Source organism: Aquarana catesbeiana, linkage group LG05 (assembly GCF_042186555.1).
Source record: "Aquarana catesbeiana isolate 2022-GZ linkage group LG05, ASM4218655v1, whole genome shotgun sequence".
In the NCBI taxonomy this organism is placed as follows: domain Eukaryota; kingdom Metazoa; phylum Chordata; class Amphibia; order Anura; family Ranidae; genus Aquarana; species Aquarana catesbeiana.
This window is the reverse complement of record NC_133328.1, coordinates 467,130,352-467,149,833: the sequence shown is the minus strand read 5'-3', so window position 1 is coordinate 467,149,833 and position 19,482 is coordinate 467,130,352. Positions and strand designations below refer to the sequence as shown.

The window sequence follows — 19,482 nt, the reverse complement described above, 5'->3', positions numbered from 1 at the left end:
CCTTATGGGCAACTAGGTACGGCACCAACAACTGGTCGTTGAGGTCCACCCCTCCCATATTGAGGTTATATTCGAGGACACAGAGGGGTTTCTGCACAACACCAGTCGCCGTAGTAATTTGGACCGTCATGTCTGCATGAAGGGAGGTAAGAACGAAAACATTCTTATTATCCCTCCACTTCATAGCAAGCAAATTATTACACTGCAAGCAGGCTCTCTCCCCCAGCCTAAGACGGGAATCTACAAGCCGCTGGGGAAAGCCCCGGCGATTAGGTCGCACGGTGCCACATGCTCCAATCTGATTATCAAAAGGGTGACTAAAAAGTGGCATGCTCGTGTAATAATTGTCCACATATAAGTGGTACCCCTTTCCGAATAAGGGTGACACCAAGTCCCACACAATCTTGCCAGCACTTCCTATGTAGTCAGGGCAGTTTGTCGGTTCTACGTGACTATCTTTTCCCTCGTAAACCATAAATCTACATGTATAGCCTGTGGCCCTGTCACAGAGCTTATACATCTTGACCCCGTATCTGGCACGCTTGCTGGGAAGGTACTGTTTGAATTACAAGCGGCCAGAAAACTTAATCAGGGACTCATCAACGCAGACAACTTGACGGGGAGTATACAAGTCTGCAAAACATTGGTTGAAGTGGTTTACGAGGGGCCGAATTTTGTAGAACCGATCGTATCCAGGGTCTCCATGGGGACGACAGAGTTCATTGTTGTTGAAGTGCATGAACCACAAAATCTGCTCGTATCATGCCCTGGCCATGGAAGCAGAGAACACGGGCATATGGTGAATTGGGTCAGTGGACCAATATGACCGCAACACACTCTTTTTGGTTATGCCCATGAGGAGGGAAAGGCCCAGAAAGATCTTAAATTCGAAAACCGTAATTGGTTTCCAATCTCTGGCAAGGGAGGACTGGGGAATAGTGGCGATGTGTTGACCAGCGTACAAATTGCTTTGCTTCCACAATAGATCTATAGAGAACTTTGGTAAAAAACAGCGAATAAAAATCAAGTGGTGTAAAATCAACTGTTTCCACATGAATGCCGGGTTGGCCAGTGAATGGGGGAAGTACGGGTGCTGCAGAAGTGGTGGGTTCCCAATACGGATTGGCGAATGGCAGAAAGGGCACTATGGACACGACGGGCCTGTGTTCGTCTTCTTGGTGGCAGCGGGACACTTCTTGTGCTTGCCACCTCGCTAGCTTGAACTGCACTTATGGGACACGCCACGTCACCAAGTGTTACTGCAGTGCTGGGTGTATTAGGCCACTGGTGCTTGCCAGTTCACCATAAGGAATAGCGGCGCTATTACTTCTCTGCTCCATACGAGAGCCCTGCGGTTCTTGCACCTATACAGCAGAAGAAGTTCGGGGTCTGGTACGCCTGACCTTGGCAGGGACCACAACTCTGTCGTCAGATCTATCTGTCATGGAGCCGCTGCTGTCTACAGGTTCGTATTCTGAGCCTGAATCTGACAGATGAGTGACTTCCTCCTCACTATCTGTCATGCTCAGAAATGTGTAGGCCTCTTCACTAGTGTACCTTCAATTTGCCATTTTGGGCTCTAAATTTAGTGGTACACTAGTGAGACTTACAGGTAATAAAGCTCCTGACTGTTTGCGACTGTATCAAAACGCTACCAAAAAACTGTTAGCGATCGCAGGGATCAGGCCTGACTCTGCGAACGCTGCAGTTATGTGTTTTGTAAGTGACAGTGATCAATCGATACTGCACTTGGGTGGGCAGGGCTGGGCCGAGGGGCAAAACGCAGGTGCTAGCAGGTATCTGGGCTGATCCCGCTAACACTGCGTTTTTGGGGACCCTAAAATGCTGGGGACGCTAGTATAGATCTGATCAGATCAGATATTGATCCGTTCAGATACTATAGCACTAAGGGAGGTGTATGCTGCGTGCTTGGGTGTTAGCGGTACTGTAACTAACCTGACGCTGCCTGGGGCGGCACAGGCCCTATCTGACCCTAAAACTTAACTTATATTACCGCCGGGCGATTAGGGGGTTAAACCTTTATTAGGCAATAAACGGCGGGTGCCCTGAAACTATAATAAACAAACTAACTAACCAGCGTCACCCGTAACACTTATACGGTGATCACTGGTGAAAGGGTTAACTAGGGGGCAATCAGGGGGTTAAAACCTTTATTAGGTAGTATATAGGGGTCTATGACGCTATAAAACGCTGACGGCGAACCTATATACTTACCTCCCTAACTAGCGTCACTTGTGACACTAATACAGCGATCAGAAAAACGATCACTTAGTGACACTGGCGACAGGGGGGTGATCACGGGGTTAAAACTTTATTGGGGGGGGGTAGGGGGTACCCTAGACCTAAAGGGGCCTACCACTAACTGCCCTACCACTTATAACTGTCACAAACTGACACCAATGCAATAATCAGAAAGAAAAAAAAAATGCTATTGGTGTCACTGTGACGGGGGGGTGATGGGGGGTGAAAAGTGTGCCTGCGTGTTCTACTGGAAGTGTAGTGTTGGTGCAACTCACATTGATGTCTTCTCTCCTCGGCGCCGGAAACGAAAAGACCGGCTCGAGGAGAGATGACATCACTTCCTCCGCTTCTGTTTACATTACAGAAGCCGAGGAAGCATTTCTTTCGCCAGGAGCGATCGCGAGGGGGTGGCCACGAATGAGTGGCCTCCCCCTCACCTCTGATCGCCCCTGACTAGAATCCGACCGCCGCAGGCAAGCCCTTATGCCTGCCCGTGCCATTGTGCCGACGTACATCGGCGTGCAGCGGTCGGCAACTGGTTAATGATGAAAATGAACAGTGATAGGTAAGAAAGTAACATAGACTGTGAACATTGCAGTGTCACCTTACTTTAGTTATCAGCGAAATTCCCACTTACATTGGTGGTCATTGGAGAAAAGCCCCCTTGCCCTGGTGATCAGTGTAGAAGTAACCCCTTACAATGCATGTCAGTGGAAAATGTCCCCCTTACATTGATATTCAATGTAGGTAGGAGATTAATCCTGTCATTGCTTACTGGTCAAGGAACCCCTAGCAATCTCTGGAGGAGAGCCCTGGTTGAGAGAGCCTGTTTTAAAGACAAAAAACATGTTAGAGCCTAATGCCCAGCATATTTCCCATACGGCATTTGTTGCATCAGTTTTCAAATTTTAGATTTTTTTCAGCATGAACGGGATTTAAAAAAAAGTGTTTTTTATATACACTGGTTTTATTTAGTGTGTGTGTGTATATATATATATATATATATATATATATATATATATATATATATATATATATATATATATATATTTATTATTATATAATGCAGTATATTTCTACTTCCATTTATTATTAAATGTATTGCAGCTTACCAATCCTTAGATGTGGTGGCTGCATTCATTTTGTTTTTTAAGGCTTCTTTCCCTCTGTTTTCACTTGGTGGTCTGGCCAGTAATAATACACCTTCTGTATTAGAGTGCCTCCACTGTGGATGAGAGAGCACAGGGGCGCCTTTGAATAGCAGCATTCTCAGTCTGGGGGGAGGGGAGTGTTAGACGTACTAGCAGATTTAGATACACTAACAAATTTAAGCCAAACTCAAGCTCACACTGCAGTTACACAAGCAGCTACAACAGCAGTTTTTGTTTTCTTTTGGGATTTTTATTTGAAGAATAAAAATCTGATCAGTGTAGACTCCCCTGTCAGTGATAAATGGTTTATCTCAACACTCTAACTGATACATTTGCAGGAGAGCTTGCTCTGTTGAAAAACAACAGACTTACTGGCTAGATCACCAGGGGAAAATAAAGGAAAGAAAGTTTAAAAAAGAAAGCAGCCATTACATCTAAGAATTGGTAAGAGCTGCAAAATACTAAATGCTTGCTTCTTGGATTATTACCACTGTAAAATAAATAAATATTACACAAAATGTAAAAAGAAAATGTTATTTTCAACTTATCTAAAAATCCTATCCTCAGTACAAAACCATTATCTTATTGATACGCCAATCCCTAACAGTGGCTGTAAACTTCAAGTGAGCTTGATGAGGCCTAAAGCTAATGTCAGTATCGCAAAGCCCTGGTAATCTTCAAATGAATCCCTGGGAGTCTCCTAGGCCTAGACTGTGCACAGGAGATTAACTTTTTTCTTCAAGTAAATCTAAACCCAGTCGCTAAAACCTCCATTTCAAAAGTTGTCTTCAGGCTGGGTTCACACCTTTGCGAATTGGATGCGGGTTCCAATTCACAATAGTAGGAGATTTTGACCAGCTCTCTATAGAGCCGGTTCACATATCTCCGCAGCGGGTCCTGTGCGATTTGCACAAAAAGATGTGCGTCTTTTGGTCTGTTTCAAGTCTGAATCCAGCCAAAAATTCGGGCTGAAATCAGACCTGAAACAGTGAACTAGGACGCACCGGACCCCCGCTGTGAGCCACATACGACTCATATGTGAACCCAGCCTAAATCTTTTTCATTTATACAGCTTTAGGCCCCTTTCACACAGACAGACCAATCAGGTCCACCTGTCAGTTTTTTTAGGTGGACCCAATTGGACCATCCATTGCCCTCTATGGAGTGGTGGATCAGATGACAGGTGGTCCGTTTCCATTTGACAGCCCATAGAGGAAAGCAGGCTTTATCCATGTCTGCTCTGCATAAGCGAAGAGGACATGGACCTGTCATCCACCTGCTCAGCAGGGATCGGCAGGCAGATCCGCTGGTGGAGTTCGCCCATCTGAAATTAACTAAAAAATACCTGATGATCCTGCCATGAAGGTCCTTGTTCAGAGACTTCTGTTGTAGGTGACACCTGTTTCCCAGTTATGCTTCTGCATAGTCACCCTCTTGCACATGCTTTTGGGTTGTAACTACAATTTGCTTTGCCAACACACGTTGCTCAGGCAATGTGTGTTCAACTGTTGTCACTACCAGTAAACTGATTTAGAACAATGATGTGTAGCTGAAGTTACTGAAACAATCTGGAGGAGATCAGCAGCACTGAGATGCAAAAAAATTAGAAGAACGTGAAACCACTATTTTCTTTATTTATACAGTACATGACGTATGATATTAAATCTTAAACTGTGGGTTATATTCAGCTACTATCAGGTGATTGGAAAAAAAAGAAAAGCTGCAAGAACATCCCTGATATAGCTTCCTCTTTCCATCTAATGAGAGAAGTTTAAGTCTCTCCTATTAAGATTCCTAGCTGCAGCATAGCAACTGCAACACCTTCTGCAGTCCTTGGATGAAGACGCAGGGCTGGCTTGTAATGTTGCTTTGGGAACTAGATCCTGAGTGAGCGATCACATTGGCACTTGGTACATTGCGTTGAGTTAGTCGCAGGTTGCTATACAGGTCCAGGGCTGTGGTCTGCTGAGTCCTGTCCTTGAAAACCCTTTCAGGGTTTTGGCCATCGTGAGTAGCGAAAGCCTGGATGAGTTCTCATCCCTTGTATCTTGTCTGGAGTGTGAAGACGTGCCGTGTTAGGCACAGGGCTTGAACCCTCTAAATCTGCCACAGGGTGCTGGCGCTTCCATGCCACTGAGGAGCACAGACTGACACTTTAACCCTTTTGCTGCCAAGGACATAAGGCTTACATAACAGAGACCTTTCCAGCCGGCCAACTCAATAATTCCTTATGTCCTTGAAATTTCTCTGCAAGCTCATGGTTGCTTCAGCAACCGAGATCTTATTGCAGTATATGGTCCCTTACATTCTCCTGAGAAAATAAATAGCTGTGTTTAGCAGCTGATAATCCACTGATCACAGTTATTTGCTAAAAAAATTTACCCCCTGCAACCACAGCAGCTACTTTCACTCCACTGCTGTCCTGCTTGTCGGAACCTCCCGATTACCTGCCTTTTGGCTGATGCTCCGGCTGTGCGACTACAGTCTGCTCCCCTTCATGTTTCCTGCGTGGTGACCTGTACTGGCAGAAGCAGCAGTTTGTGCAGTGGACACAGAGCAGAGAAGATTGCAGCTGAACAGTGGGAGGATTGAGTGACAGATAATGTGCGGTACAGTGCGGTGAGGATCAGATCCTTCAGGATAGAGAAGTTGGGGTCGTATATACGTCTGGTATGTTTACCATACCAAATCTTTCTTACCTGAATGAACACAGTGACTGATCAGTACTGATCACTCATGTGTTCATTCATAACTGAACAGATTGACAGTGTATGAATGCATTAGGGCCTATTCACACCAGTCATTAAAGTACACATAATGCATGTGCTTTGTCCACATGTGCTGCAGTGCAGTTTTATAATGTTTTAATATCTTTGTCATACAGGACACAGGAGTTGATTCCTACTCCATGGGTTGTATGTATTACCTCCAGGTAATTGGATAATGGCAAAAGTTTTGCTGGGTCCCCTCCCTGGTGTCCCCTTTTAACCACACCCACTCCATGAGACTCCAGTATTTTGCTAGTATCTTTAGGTGAAGGATGCCTTCCTTTCTGGGAGAGGAATTGTCTATTTTTTATCAGACTTATTTACCTCCTTCAGCTGACATTTTTATCAAGATCTAACTGCTTACTTTACCTGGCTCATTAGTAGTTTCCGGATCAATGACTCTCGTACACCTTGGGAGCTATACACAGAACAGGCGGCATCAAGGCTGGCCTGTAATGTTTGCTTCGAGCACTGGATCCTGTGTTTGGCGCTCAATTTGGCACCTGATGCAGTCGTTATAGTTGGCTGCAGGGTGCTATACGATGCAGAGCTATCATCCATTCCTGTTGCTCCCAGACCCTGAAGACCCCTTTGTCTTCCCCTGAAGACCCCTTTCATTCACCTATTCAAGATTTGCAGTCTTTTTCCACCTCCCAACCATAATTTCCTCTCTGGCTAATGACGTAGTACTTATAAAATTTCTAGCTGCACACTTCTTGTTGCCATTTTCAACAGTACCACCTCACCTGTTGCCAGGTTCCTCAGGGACACAGCCATCAGACCGCAGTTGGCACCTGCGTTACTGCATTCCCTCATACTGGACCTGCTAATCCTCTTATATTTCACAGAGAGAGAGATCCTCAATTAACAATGGGGTTGGTACTGCAGGAAACTCCAAGTTCCTCACAAATTGATAATGGTTCTCTAGTTCCAGAGCAAGGCCTAACATCCACACCACTTCATCCCCCTGACTCAAGCTCCCTTACAGGTGCACAACATGCAACTTATTTGAGTGTGGCAAAATTTACTGCCACTATGATCTCTTCAAGAGACTTCTCGATGCGGACATTCTGGAGGGAGTTTAGGGAAGTTTCTTAGTTAGCATTTCACCATATGTTGTCTACTGTGGACTCATTGACCGAGACCTCTCTAGTGTTTACTAATCTCTGGATAGATATGGCTACCTCTACATAGCCCCCAATGTTCAAAAATGCATCAGAAGTTAGGGTCTTTTGTAGAAAGCTCTTCCTTATTCTGGATCAGGCAAGTTGGGCCATATACAATGATTGGCCAAACTCAGAAAGGTTATTTCCCCCTCTTGAAGACTTGGAAGCGTGGTATTCTATGAGTGCATTCTCTGCATTAAGGTAAAAAATGCCCCACTACCTGTCCTACCCCAGACTATGGCTAACTGGCCTGAAGAAATCCATTGTGAACTTTCTTCTGATATTGCTAGTTCTAATCTTTCTTCAAGCTTAAAGTAGAACTATAGGCAACGCTTTTTTTTTTTTTTTTTTTTTTTTTAATTTTGGATAGAGCAAGGGGGGGTTTCAGCCCCTGTCAGATTTTTTTTTTTGCCATCTGTGTCCCATTGCAGAGAATTCCCTTCACTTCCTGTCCCATAGCCAAAATAGGAAGTGACAGAAAATCCCTGAAAATTAAGGGAACTCTCTGGGGCCCCCCAGATCACCAGAACTAGTGTCCCAATTGGAAGATTTCCCCTCTATTGCTTTTCTGGGGACAGCCCAAAATTTGGGATTTTCTTTTACTTTAACTTTTAATGATAATGTTAAACAGGACAAAAGGTGGTGTTGTGACAAAATGACCAACCTGGCAGAATGTGCAACCCGCGTCACTTCCTGTGACGTGAAATCGGCTGTATCTCGAAACCGCACGCACTGCACAGGCGCAACGCGTCATACATCCCTTCAGTGGCTGATGTGAGTGCACAAAGGAATTTGCCTGACAAAATGATCAACCGACTACTGCGCATGCGCGTAGCACAAATCAACTAACACTTACAACTTTTATGTTGGTAGGGATCTAGTCATCTACTTTGCCAAGCGAAGCAAGTAACTGCGCATACGTGAACTGTACATAATGATTGTCTGCATATCACATTCACAAACAACAATGATTTTATATATATTTCACAAATTTTCATTTTGTCAAATATATATTAAATCGTTGTTTGTGAATGTGATATGCAGACAATCATTCTGTAGAGTGCACACATGCACAGTTACTTTTTTTTGCTTGGCAGAATAGATGGCTAGATTCTTAGCAGCGTAAATGTCATAAGTGTTGTCGAGCATTTTGTCAAATTCCTTTGTGCACCATCAGCTACTGCAGTGCACACGGTTTGGATATACAGCTGATTCCATGTCACAGGAAGTGACGCAAGTTGCACATCCTACCTGGTTGGTTATTTTGTCAGAACAGGGGCACAGACAGCAAAAAAAACTGATCAGCGTTCTAATACCTCTGCACTGTATCCAAAACAAAAAAAAGAGAGAGAGTTACAGCCCTAGTTGTACTTTAAAGCTCTTGCACTCAGCCCTACTATTCTGTGCAGATGCCATAGAGGATGTAACCAGTCAATTCTTCAGAATATCTTTACTTTCTGTGCATATGCACAGAATCTTATGGCTTTAAGCTCAGTTCAGGAAAGGTGCCTTTTGAGCAAAGCTTCTCTTTGGCAATTTCCTTGATAAATACATTGATACAGCTATTCCAGGAAGGGTGTTTAGACCCCAGTTTTCAAGATCACAATTCCCTATGAAATGGATATACCTTACTTCAGCCTTGCTCAACCGGGATGGTAAAACACCTCAGCCGTGTGGTTCAATGCTGTCTCATGCACAAAACACAGTTCATTTAACAGATAAATTTTCCTCTTTGCAGGGGTCCCCAATTCTATCCTATGCATCCTCCACTACATGAGGGAAATCTAGCATCAAACGGTAGAACTTAAAGGATGCATCCATTCGCTTTATTTTCTGTGTAAGGGCTTTCCTTGACCAGTTTTAATAAAACAAAATTCCGGAAAACAAAATCAATGACTTTCCCTCACAGGGGTTTTCAGCATTTCTCTCTCGCAAAGAAATTCACATTCAGCCTCCAGGCTTACACCTGCAGTGCTGCTACTGCTACTCTGGCCTTACTCTTGAGGCCCATTGTCTGTCTCCTACAGGCAGTCTTCACACATAAATTTGGTTCATACACCTTGCAGCCCCTTGGTGTTCTGGCTCCCACCTCTCTCCTAGTTAGATCCGTACACACTCCTCGCAGAGACCTCCTCTGTCTGCTCCGGTGAAGCCCAGAACCCTAGACAGGTCTCTCCTAAAAGCCCAGTATACATCTGCCCAAATAGTGTGCTGGTGGTTCTAATAACACAAACCCAAGATTGGAAATTTCTTCCCTCCCAGATCTCTATGAAATCTCTGGGCTCCAGGTCCCAAAACCATGTTTTACCAACTGATGAGGAACCTGAAAAGTTCCATGGAGCCCCTCAACCTGCATGGATGAGAATCCTGGGTCATTAACTCTCTTTACACCATAGCAGGGCATAACACTGCCACCATGTTCACTGTTCCCAAGCCAAATCTAAGAGTGCATCCCATTTTGGCTCTTAAGACTCGCATCTTATTCCTGCGGTTTCAAAAGTTATCCATGTGATCAGCCAGGTCAGTCATTGTTTGCTTACTTCTGGGGAATGTTATCTGCATTTTGCTGTGAGCGATTAGCATTACCAGTTTGTTCCCTTCCCTTTGGCCTATCCACAGCCTGCAGGTCTTCTCCAAGGTGCTTGTGGCTACCAGTGAACAGTGCTGATCCTGCTGAGCTTCAATTGAATCCCCAGTTTTCTGAAGTCATCACTGGATCCAACTAGCCAATGAAAGCACCGGGGCCCTGCCCAGAATGTTCTTGCCTCGGAACAAACTTCTGTCCCTTTGCTCTCTGGCTTTGGTCTCCAGGTCAACTCTCGATTCTTGCCTGCATGATGGTCTTAGGTTTGATGGTAGCTTCTTTTGAGGCAGTACTATATGCCGTTTTCAATCCAGACCATTGAGACTTAACATTCTGTAGAATGGGAGAAACCAACTCGGTCTTCTGACTGCCCCCTGTGTCTGACCTGCAAGGCCATACTCTCCCTGGTGTGGTGAATCTCCAACTTGATGTTGGAGTCAGGGAAATATTTTTCCCTGGACTTGAAAATTTCTCACAATGGATGCCAGCCTGTCATGCTGGGGAGAAATCCTAAATTACCGCTTCATGCAGGGGTCATCGAAGGTAGCCCATCTTTCCATTATCTCAGGACTCAGGGTGATTCGGCCATCCATTCAACATTACACCCCGTCAATTGCGAAGTCACCTGACAAGAATCCAGTCAGACAGTGCCATACCCTTGGCCTACATGAACCATTAAGGGGCACCAAAAGTTGCACCACTCACAGGTAAATAGACTTTATCCTCTTGGGTAAAACTGCATATTCCAGGCCTGTCTGCCATCCATCTCCCAGGTGTAAAAAATTGGCAGGGGGACTTTTTTGGTTGCTAGCGTTTGGATCTGGTTAAGATGTTCCAAGCACTTTGCCGCAGATGGGGGATGCTGTACATAGATCTTCTGGCATTCAGATTCAGCAACAAAACCAGAGTCCGGTGGCTCTCAGGCCCTTAAAGTGGACAATTTGGTTACCCCGTGGGATCAGTTCTACCTAATCTACGCCTTTCCATGACTTCTCTCTCATCTCCGCTAAACAATTGAGATTGAGGTTACGGTCATTCTCATCACACCAAAGTGGCCCAGGAGATATGTGGTGCTCAGACTCTGGACAGACACTTCTGTGGACCCTTCTGGATTGCCTAGACCTTCTCTCTCAGGAGCCAGTGCACTCTCTTTCTTTTCAGTCACTGACTTTAACAATATGGCTGTTCAAGCTCAAGTCTTAAGGGATAGGGACCTATTACAGAAGATTTGATCATTTTATACCCTCTTGAAGTTGACTTTAAGCAGAGTTTACCATCACACCTAGAAAGCCTATTCTGCATGGTGCAGGACCAGAAAATTCAATCCTAGGATATACACCAAAGGACGCATCGTGCCCTCCCTCCAGTCTGGTCTAGATCAGTATTTGGTCTTGATGCCATCAAAGGGCAAGTCTTGGTTGTTCTGTTTCAGATACCATTGGCCGCCTATTAGGAATTGAAACCTTGTACACACATTTCTTTTGAGAGTAGTCTTCTGAGTTAGATTTTAGTACTCATTCACAATAGCAGTGTCCTTTTTTAATAGTGCATTTACGTATGTTTTGTTTAGCTTTGTTTAGGAAAGATAGATTTCTGTACGTTCAAGGATCGGAATAGACACTCTAAACAAGTGTAAACACAACTAAATGCAACTAAAGGATATCTAAAAGTGATCTGGGAGGCATAAAAGTTGTTTATGTTTCCCAGGTAAGGTCTGCATTTAGAAAATGGAGGAGTTCTAGTTTGAATGGAGCCTACAACCCCTGTTGTTTTTTTTAGTTGTGTTATTTAGCAGTTATCAAACTATGTGGCATGTTCACCAATGCCAGGAGCCTGGCGGACAAGATGGGTGAACTAGAGATACTGTTGTACAAGGAGGATTTGGATTTTGTGGGAATTTCAGAGACCTGGTTCAACAGCTCTCATGATTGGCTGGCAAACATTCAAGGGTATACCCTATACCGCAAGGACAGAGAGGGTAAAAAAGGGGGAGGGGTATGCCTATATATCAAGAATAATGTACAAGTGAATGTGAGAGATGACATCACTGAGGGGGCTAGGGAGGAGGTGGAATCTTTATGGGTAGAGCTCCAAAGGGATGAAGCTAAGGGGAAAATAATACTGGGAGTATGCTATAGGCCCCCTAACCTGAGGGAGGAAGTGGAGACGGATCTCCTATCACAAATTGGATTAGCAGCAAGGATGGGAAGTGTTATCATAATGGGGGATTTTAATTATCCAGGCATAGACTGGGCGGAGGGAACCGCGCATTCATTTAAGGCTCGCCAGTTCCTTAGTGTCTTGCAGGACAATTTTATGGGTCAGATGGTAGACGCACCAACTAGAAATAAAACATTACTAGATCTACTGAATACCAACAATACAGACCTGATAACAGATGTGGAAATAAGGGGCAATTTAGGTAACAGCGATCACAGGTCAATTAGTTTCAGTATAAATCACACAAATAGGAGACATGAAGGGAACACAAAGACACTGAATTTCAAAAGAGCCAACTTCCCTAAACTACAAACCTTGCTAAAAGGCATAAATTGGGATAAAATATTAGGAACAAAGAATACGGAGGAGAGATGGGTTTGCTTTAAGAGCATATTAAATAAGGGCATTAGCCAATGTATCCCATTGGGTAATAAATTTAAAAGAGCGAACAAACATCCTGGATGGCTTAACTCCAATGTAAAAATGCATATAAAAGCAAAGGAGAAGGCCTTCAAAAAATACAAGGTTGAGGGATCATCCACAGCATTCAGAATTTATAAAGAATGCAATAAGAAATGTAAGGGTGCAATTAGGTTGGCTAAGATAGAACATGAAAGACACATAGCGGAGGAGAGCAAAAAAAATCCCAAGAAATTCTTTAAGTATGTAAACAGTAAAAAAGGGAGGACAGACCATATTGGCCCCATAAAGAATGAGGAAGGACATCTGGTTACAAAGGATGGGGAGATGGCAAAGGTATTGAATTTATTCTTCTCCTCAGTCTTCACGAGTGAATCGGGGGGCTTCAGTAACCAAAACTGCAGTGTTTATCCTCATGACACAACACAGGAAGCACCTACATGGTTAACAGTGGACGGAATTAAAATTAGACTTGAGAAACTTAACATTAATAAATCACCGGGACCAGATGGCTTGCATCCGAGGGTACTTAGGGAACTCAGTCAGGTGATTGCCAGACCGTTGTTCCTAATTTTTACAGACAGTCTATTGACTGGAATGGTACCAGCTGATTGGAGAAAAGCCAATGTAGCACCAATATTTAAAAAGGGCCCAAAAAACATCCCTGGGAATTACAGACCAGTTAGCCTAACATCAATAGTATGTAAACTCTTGGAGGGGATGATAAGGGACTATATACAAGATTTTAGTAATAAGAATGATATCATTAGCAGCAATCAGCATGGATTCATGAAGAATCGTTCTTGCCAAACCAATCTATTAACCTTCTATGAGGAGGTGAGTTGCCATCTAGATAAAGGAAGGCCCGTAGACGTGGTGTATCTGGTTTTTGCAAAAGCATTTGACACAGTTCCCCATAAACGTTTACTGTACAAAATAAGGTGCGTTGGCATGGACCATAGGGTGAGTACATGGATTGAAAACTGGCTACAAGGGCGTGTTCAGAGGGTGGTGATAAATGGGGAGTACTCAGAATGGTCAGGGGTGGGTAGTGGGGTTCCCCAGGGTTCTGTGCTGGGACCAATCCTATTTAATTTGTTCATAAACGACCTGGAGGATGGGATAAACAGTTCAATCTTTGTATTTGCAGACGATACTAAGCTAAGCAGGGCAATAACTTCTCCGCAGGATGTGGAAATCTTGCAAAAAGACCTGAACAAATTAATGGGGTGGGCGACTACATGGCAAATGAGGTTCAATGTAGAAAAATGTAAAATAATGCATTTGGGTGGCAAAAATATGAATGCAATCTATACACTGGGGGGAGAACCTCTGGGGGAATCTAGGATGGAAAAGGACCTGGGGGTCCTAGTGGATGATAGGCTCAGCAATGGCATGCAATGCCAAGCTGCTGCTAATAAAGCAAACAGAATATTGGCATGCATTAAAAGGGGGATCAACTGCAGAGATAAAACGATAATTCTCCCGCTCTACAAGACTCTGGTCCGCCCGCACCTGGAGTATGCTGTCCAGTTCTGGGCACCAGTCCTCAGGAGGGACGTACTGGAAATGGAGCGAGTACAAAGAAGGGCAACAAAGCTAATAAAGGGTCTGGAGGATCTTAGTTATGAGGAAAGGTTGCGAGCACTGAACTTATTCTCTCTGGAGAAGAGACGCTTGAGAGGGGATATGATTTCAATTTACAAATACTGTACTGGTGACCCCACAATAGGGATAAAACTTTTTCGCAGAAGAGAGTTTAATAAGACTCGTGGCCACTCATTACAATTAGAAGAAAAGAGGTTTAACCTTAAACTACGTAGAGGGTTCTTTACTGTAAGAGCGGCAAGGATGTGGAATTCCCTTCCACAGGCGGTGGTCTCAGCGGGGAGCATTGATAGCTTCAAGAAACTATTAGATAATCACCTGAATGACCGCAATATACAGGGATATGTAATGTAATACTGACACATAATCACACACATAGGTTGGACTTGATGGACTTGTGTCTTTTTTCAACCTCACCTACTATGTAACTATCACAAGGATTTAGAGCTTAGTACACAAGCTGAATGTTGCTCAGCATTCGACCCGTGTGCACTGCAGGCGGTCCGAATGGTCATGACTGAAAAAGGTCTGCTGACCCCGGAGTGTTCTGGCGGGGAAGCCATCCCCCTGTCGGAAAACAATAGCACAGCAGGGCAGATCGCTGTACTAACATCGGATTGCTAGTACAGCGACTCCAACTTGAGCTGTGAGCTTTTTTTTTTTTCAACCTGCTGGATTGAATGAAAAAAACAAACAGTAGTGTATATGAGGCTTAAAAGAGATCCAGTTTGCATAATGACTTGCATCAAGCATATACTGTAAAAATGCAGGAGTTTTAATAAAAACTAGATGCTTTAAGGTTTCTCTCCACACTAAAGAATTGTTTGTAAGTGGTATTGGGTTTTAAAAATCTGCATGAAAACACCAAGGCCAGAAATATGGCATAGTGTAGGAAGGTTACTGTGCGTGGGTTATTCAGTAAAGCAGTGGTATGTTCTCAAAGTACAGCTGCCTGTGTGATCTTGATTAACTGGAGTTAGACATTTAAAGATAAGATATGACTGGTTGCGATAGTTTACTTTATATGCTTTTATTGGATAAATATGATCATGCTTGTGTCCAAATATACAGCAAACTTAAAAATCCGTTGCCCATGTGAGATGGTTTAAATTTTCATGTGATTTACATTTTTTTTCTTTACAATTAGTTGATGCAGCATGTCCCAAGAAAGCCACAGTGTATCCAAGAAAATGTGCAGAGGAAATTATCTGTCTGGATCCTTGATTTATCTATGTATTGTTTATTTCCAAAAAAACTCATTTGTTTTTTTAATCTGCCTCTATCTTGTTTGGCTGCAGTAGTGATACAGATTTACAGATTTATTTTAAAAAATCACTCAAAACATCCTAATATTGGGTTTAAATATTTGGAAACCCTGCATGAAAAATGATACCTACAGTGGAAGTCCAGGCTAATACTATCTAAGCTTAAACCTGCTACCACCTCCATTCTAAGCCCTATACTAACTATCCTCTAAGGAAAGATGTGTACACACCCTTTTTCCCTGGACGCTGTGGTACAGTCACCTGATCGGCTGCCAGCACCTGTTTAAGGTGAGAGGAGGGACAGTAGACAACGGAGGCTTAGAAAGGGGGTATGAGCAGGTTTAAGCTTAGATGGTGTTAGCCTAGGCTTCCACTTTAACCCTCTTCTAAAGATTTTATGCTTTTAAAGTACAACCCCAGTAAGTAGTGTTTATACCTGAACTATCCCGTTAACAAAATCCTACTGCAGTCAAAAAATAAAAATATATACATGTGAAAATATAGTTTTTCATGATTCCATCAGACAATGAAATGCCAAAAAAAAAAAAAAAAATCTAGTTTTTCTGTGTGGCTTTCCCTCATCCTTTAAACATCATTGCAGACAGACATGCGTCATATGATATGTAACCTGACAACACTTGATTTTTTAGAGACTCGAGTCTGCACCTTAGCCACAAGATGTTGCTATACATATAGTAAGTATATGATTTAGAGCACCAATAAGAAAAAAAAATGTTCTTATCCAGCTTCACCCAAGCTGTATGTGTATAGTGGTCGGGCAGGGGATGGCTAAGAAAAAAAAAATAAAAAATTCTCTTCTTGGTGCTCTACATCATATACTACCATGTATAGCACCATTCTTGGTATGCTATGAGGAAGGCTGTATAAGCTGAAACGCTTTGCATTTTTGATGCTATGTCATTTTTTTTAATGTAGCCAATAAAAGGATCTTCTTTATCAAGAGTTCACCGAGTGGTTGGCTTTAAACATTATAGCACCATCTTGTGGCTGAGTTGCAGATGCAAGTGTTGCTGAAGATCTGCCCATATAGCCTCCCACTCTAGGCACCCATGCGCACCCTCGGGGGTACGCAGTGCTGCAATGTCGGATCGGATCACATATTGAGGTACAGGGCCAATCTCATTACATGTAAATATAGCCTGCAATGCTGCAGCCTGTGAAATCTCTCCTGTAATATTGATCTGCTGTGAGAGGAGAGAGAGTGTGTAGTACACTGCTGGGTACTGCACTACACACTAGAGAGGTAAAAAAAAAAAGATCTGTCACCAATCACTGTCACTAGAGCAAGGCGGTGTCACTATGGTGACGTGAAAACAATAAGGGAAGGGAAAAACACAGTGCAAACCAGCATAGAGTAGTATTATTAGTAAAAGTGCTTTATTAAAGGACAAATTCCTTCTCACATGGTATGTGACATGCCACAAAGGGAATTGCCAAGCAGGCAATAGAAAGACCATACACCATCCACAAGCCCTGGCCAGGGGAATGGTTGTAAACTGGGAAAGCAGTTCCCAGATGCCTGAACTTATACTGTAGCTGTTCTTGGCGATGTAGAAACCTCGTTGGAATCTATCTGGAGCCTAGCCCCTGTGTGACTTCACACCTCAGAGCATGCACAGTACATGTTTCAAGGTGGCTACCTCTTCATCAGCTGCCTACCTACTGGACTAGACACAGAAGATTAAATACTGAATGGTAAATGAGTTACCAGCCTAATTGCTCTGCCACAGATACGGTTATTACAACAATCAGTGCATCATGATAAAGACAGCCTTTTAAGGGAGCACTCAGATAAAAAAAAGGCTCACTTAGGCTGACATAATGGTAAATAAATACAACACAGTAAAACATAATAAAGGGATACACAAAAATTGTTGTATGTGTGTTGAATAATCTAGTATTAACTCATAAATAATGAGTGGATATCTTCAAAAACATATTTATGTAGCATGAGATCACAATAAACGCACGTGAAACCTTGTGTGTGTAAACATTTACATGCACACAGTTTGATGTGTGTTTATATGCATGAAAAAAAACTTTTTACATCTATTGCTCAAGTTTTCTAGGATTTATTACTAATTTTCACATTTTACATCAATGCCCCTGGCCAGGGCTTGTGAAAGGTGTATGGTATTTCTATCTCCTGCTTGACAATATCCATGTGTGCCATGTCACATACCCTGTGAGTAAGAATTTGTCTTTAAATAAAGCCCTTTTATTAAAGCTACTTTACTATGGTGGTTTGCTCTGTGTTTTCCCTTCCCTTATTGTTTTCACTCATTGTTTATGTTCCCTTTTTGCAGCACATAGCAGCATGCTCAGCCTTAGTATCAGTTTTTTATGTCTATTTCTGGGCTACCCACATTTAAAAAATTTTATGATTGATAATATACCTATTTGCTTCTTTTTTTATATCCATGTATACATCTGTTACTCTTCTTCCCCACCTGGCTTATGTCACAGTGTTTTACCAATATTGATTTAGACCAGGTTTGAGCGCTTTGGACACTTAGATTTTTTTCTGTGTTCACTCTGGTGACATTGTAATGCTCTAATTAGTGATGGGAGACACAGTATGCCATTGCAGTATACATTGTCTTTGTCCGTGCAGTATACAGTGTCTGTGATCATTGGCCAGAGCAATATAATGTCACCATAGTGGCAGTACACTGCTTTGGTGACAGTGATCATTTTTTTTATGTAAAAAAATGTAAGGTACAGTTGTGAAAAAAAAATTAAGGGCTAATTCACACTTACAATGCTCTCTGAAGAACAATCTGCATTTAGATTGCTCTTTAGAGAGCATTAAACCATTTTAACCCCGTAAATGATGGACTAACGCACCACAGCCATAAGCATTGTGCGCGGTTGCAGGAAAGTTATAGTCACTGAATGGTTTGCACTCAGCAGGCAAGTAGTGCCCGCCAAACACAACTTAAGGTATATTTTTCTGAGCAGCCGAATATTATTAAATATGTACTATTTTATTAGGTAAAAAAACTGGTATAAGATGCAATATCCAGATTCAATTGTCTTAATTTTTGAAGACATAACTCTTATTTTGCATAATATTTTTTATGTTTCTGAAAAAAAAAATAAATAGTTAAAGGAAAAATGAATCGGTGTGTTTATTTCCCATAAAGTATGACTAGCAAGTATATTGACTAAAGGTGTACACGTTCAAAAACAACTTTGATCAATTTTTTTTATAACATAGACGCTATAAATACAAAATAAAGGGGTCTGTTTTTAAATGAGAGAATGTGGCTTTCCCAAACGTTTGCTAGTAGAGAATCTATCATTCCCATTTAAAGCACATTCACCTGAATGGTTGTTCACCAAAGAATGTGAGGTTATGTTTTATCAATAGAGAAAAGATATACCCGTGCTCAAATCCCAATAGCTTGTACATGTATTTAAACTATCAGGTGCTAAAGGGGTGTGACCACATGTTAGCACTACAATTTCTGGATGGACCCTCTGCACATTGCTACACCCTTTCCAGAAAACTATACAATGATACACAGGGATATTTAGTTCACATATATTGCAATACATGTTTAAGCTTTAAGATGTAGGGATTCAATACTTCTCTCCAATGCATTCCCATTTTTCCATGTTTTAATCCTTTGTGAATGCTGTGGACACAGAAAAGTGCCTATTAATATGCAAGAAATACAATGTGCTCCTAATTTCATGTTTGGGCCAACACCACACTGCCTTCTTTGCAATGAAATTCCAAACAGCATTGTCAGCCCTGTTTTCCGAACTACAGAATGCTGCCAATCAAGCATACATTCATTTCTTTCCTGGTAAACAATGTTACCTTGACTTTCAAATTCTTGCCCAAGCACTGCTTGCACTAAAGGGGTTCTTGGGATATGTAGTTAGGAGGCATACCTAACACAATAGGGACTAAACTCCTAGCAGCTGCCCTGAAACACTTTTACAAGCTTGGCTATGTCAGAGAGTAATAAAAGCAGTATCTTAATCATAAAGTACAGGCCGAGTATT

General features: G+C 42.6%; 1 protein-coding gene across 1 annotated transcript in view; it reads left to right on the top strand.

Moving 5' to 3' along the window:
• SMCHD1 (structural maintenance of chromosomes flexible hinge domain containing 1) overlaps positions 1 to 18,568 on the top strand; it is a 622,004-nt gene extending 603,436 nt beyond the window's left edge. Inside the window, exon 48 of the mRNA XM_073631430.1 lies at positions 15,327 to 18,568. The gene's annotated coding sequence lies outside the window, so the exon portion shown is untranslated. The remainder of the gene's footprint in view (positions 1 to 15,326) is intronic.
• Positions 18,569 to 19,482: the final 914 nt, after the last annotated feature.